This window comes from Sturnus vulgaris, unplaced genomic scaffold (assembly GCF_052056855.1).
Source record: "Sturnus vulgaris isolate bStuVul1 unplaced genomic scaffold, bStuVul1.hap1 Scaffold_251, whole genome shotgun sequence".
Taxonomy (NCBI): Eukaryota; Metazoa; Chordata; class Aves; order Passeriformes; family Sturnidae; genus Sturnus; species Sturnus vulgaris.
This window is the reverse complement of record NW_028276336.1, coordinates 33,369-37,500: the sequence shown is the minus strand read 5'-3', so window position 1 is coordinate 37,500 and position 4,132 is coordinate 33,369.

Genomic DNA, 4,132 nt, shown 5'->3' with positions numbered 1-4,132 from the left:
CCTAACCCTAACCCTAACCCTAGCCCAAATAACCCTAACCCTAACCCTAACCCTGACCCTAAACCTAACCCTAAACCAAATAACCCTAACACTAACCCTAAACCAACTAGCCCTAACACTAACCATAAGCCTAACCTCTACCAAAATAACCCTAACCATAACCCAAACCCAACTAACCCTAACCCTAACCCTAACCCTAACCCTAACCCTAACCCTAACCCTAGCCCAAATAACCCTAACCCTAACCCTAACCCTGACCCTAAACCTAACCCTAAACCAAATAACCCTAACCCTAACCCTAAACCAACTAGCCCTAACACTAACCATAAGCCTAACCTTTACCAAAATAACCCTAACCGTAATCCAAACCCAACTAACCATAACCCTAACCCTAACCCTAACCCTAACCCTAACCCTAGCCCAAATAACCCTAACCCTAACCCTGACCCTAAACCTAACCCTAAACCAAATAACCCTAACCCTAACCCTAAACCAACTAGCCCTAACACTAACCATAAGCCTAACCTTTACCAAAATAACCCTAACCATAACCCAAACCCAACTAACCATAACCCTAACCCTAACCCTAACCCTAACCCTAACCCTAGCCCAAATAACCCTAACCCTAACCCTAACCCTGACCCTAAACCTTACCCTAAACCAAATAACCCTAACCCTAACCCTAAACCAACTAGCCCTAACACTAACCATAAGCCTAACCTTTACCAAAATAACCCTAACCATAACCCTAACCCAACTAACCATAACCCTAACCCTAACCCTAACCCTAACCCTAACCCTAACCCTAACCCTAACCCTAGCCCAAATAACCCTAACCCTAACCCTAACCCTGACCCTAAACCTAACCCTAAACCAAATAACCCTAACACTAACCCTAAACCAACTAGCCCTAACACTAACCATAAGCCTAACCTCTACCAAAATAACCCTAACCATAACCCAAACCCAACTAAACATAACCCTAACCCTAACCCTAACCCTAACCCTAACCCTAGCCCAAATAACCCTAACCCTAACCCTAACCCTGACCCTAAACCTAACCCTAAACCAAATAACCCTAACCCTAACCCTAAACCAACTAGCCCTAACACTAACCATAAGCCTAACCTTTACCAAAATAACCCTAACCATAACCCTAACCCAACTAACCCTAACCCTAACCCTAACCCTAACCCTAACCCTAACCCTAACCCTAGCCCAAATAACCCTAACCCTAACCCTAACCCTGACCCTAAACCTAACCCTAAACCAAATAACCCTAACCCTAACCCTAAACCAACTAGCCCTAACACTAACCATAAGCCTAACCTTTACCAAAATAACCCTAACCGTAACCCAAACCCAACTAACCATAACCCTAACCCTAACCCTAACCCTAACCCTAACCCTAGCCCAAATAACCCTAACCCTAACCCTGACCCTAAACCTAACCCTAAACCAAATAACCCTAACCCTAACCCTAAACCAACTAGCCCTAACACTAACCATAAGCCTAACCTTTACCAAAATAACCCTAACCATAACCCAAACCCAACTAACCATAACCCTAACCCTAACCCTAACCCTAACCCTAACCCTAACCCTAACCCTAACCCTAGCCCAAATAACCCTAACCCTAACCCTAACCCTGACCCTAAACCTAACCCTAAACCAAATAACCCTAACCCTAACCCTAAACCAACTAGCCCTAACACTAACCATAAGCCTAACCTTTACCAAAATAACCCTAACCATAGCCCTAACCCAACTAACCCTAACCCTAACCCTAACCCTAACCCTAACCCTAGCCCAAATAACCCTAACCCTAACCCTAACCCTGACCCTAAACCTAACCCTAAACCAAATAACCCTAACCCTAACCCTAAACCAACTAGCCCTAACACTAACCATAAGCCTAACCTTTACCAAAATAACCCTAACCATAACCCAAACCCAACTAACCATAACCCTAACCCTAACCCTAACCCTAACCCTAACCCTAGCCCAAATAACCCTAACCCTAACCCTAACCCTGACCCTAAACCTTACCCTAAACCAAATAACCCTAACCCTAACCCTAAACCAACTAGCCCTAACACTAACCATAAGCCTAACCTTTACCAAAATAACCCTAAACATAACCCTAACCCAACTAACCATAACCCTAACCCTAACCCTAACCCTAACCCTAACCCTAACCCTAACCCTAACCCTAACCCTAGCCCAAATAACCCTAACCCTAACCCTAACCCTGACCCTAAACCTAACCCTAAACCAAATAACCCTAACCCTAACCCTAAACCAACTAGCCCTAACACTAACCATAAGCCTAACCTTTACCAAAATAACCCTAACCATAACCCAAACCCAACTAACCCTAACCCTAACCCTAACCCTAACCCTAACCCTAACCCTAACCCTAACCCTAGCCCAAATAACCCTAACCCTAACCCTAACCCTAACCCTGACCCTAAACCTAACCCTAAACCAAATAACCCTAACCCTAACCCTAAACCAACTAGCCCTAACACTAACCATAAGCCTAACCTTTACCAAAATAACCCTAACCATAACCCAAACCCAACTAACCATAACCCTAACCCTAACCCTAACCCTAACCCTAACCCTAGCCCAAATAACCCTAACACTAACCCTAACCCTGACCCTAAACCTAAACCTAAACCAAATAACCCTAACCCTAACCCTAAACCAACTAGCCCTAACACTAACCATAAGCCTAACCTTTACCAAAATAACCCTAACCATAACCCAAACCCAACTAACCATAACCCTAACCCTAACCCTAACCCTAACCCTAGCCCAAATAACCCTAACCCTAAACCTAACCCTGACCCTAACCCTAACCCTAAACCAACTAGCCCTAACACTAACCATAAGCCTAACCTTTACCAAAATAACCCTAACCGTAACCCAAACCCAACTAACCATAACCCTAACCCTAACCCTAACCCTAACCCTAACCCTAACCCTAACCCTAGCCCAAATAACCCTAACCCTAACCCTGACCCTAAACCTAACCCTAAACCAAATAACCCTAACCCTAACCCTAAACCAACTAGCCCTAACACTAACCATAAGCCTAACCTTTACCAAAATAACCCTAACCATAACCCAAACCCAACTAACCATAACCCTAACCCTAACCCTAACCCTAACCCTAACCCTAACCCTAACCCTAACCCTAGCCCAAATAACCCTAACCCTAACCCTAACCCTGACCCTAAATCTAACCCTAAACCAAATAACCCTAACCCTAACCCTAAACCAACTAGCCCTAACACTAACCATAAGCCTAACCTTTACCAAAATAATCCTAACCCTAACCCTAACCCAACTAACCCTAACCCTAACCCTAACCCTAACCCTAGCCCAAATAACCCTAACCCTAACCCTAACCCTGACCCTAAACCTAACCCTAAACCAAATAACCCTAGCCCTAAGCCTAAACCAACTAGCCCTAACACTAACCATAAGCCTAACCTTTACCAAAATAACCCTAACCATAACCCAAACCCAACTAACCATAACCCTAACCCTAACCCTAAACCTAACCCTAACCCTAGCCCAAATAACCCTAACCTTAACCCTAACCCTGACCCTAAACCTAACCCTAAACCAAATAACCCTAACCCTAACCCTAAACCAACTAGCCCTAACACTAACCATAAGCCTAACCTTTACCAAAATAACCCTAACCATAACCCTAACCCAACTAACCATAACCCTAACCCTAACCCTAACCCTAACCCTAACCCTAACCCTAACCCTAGCCCAAATAACCCTAACCCTAACCCTAACCCTGACCCTAAACCTAACCCTAAACCAAATAACCCTAACCCTAAACCAACTAGCCCTAACACTAACCATAAGCCTAACCTTTACCAAAATAACCCTAACCATAACCCAAACCCAACTAACCCTAACCCTAACCCTAACCCTAACCCTAACCCTAACCCTAACCCTAACCCTAGCCCAAATAACCCTAACCCTAACCCTAACCCTGACCCTAAACCTAACCCTAAACCAAATAACCCTAACCCTAACCCTAAACCAACTAGCCCTAACACTAACCATAAGCCTAACCTTTACCAAAATAACCCTAACCATAACC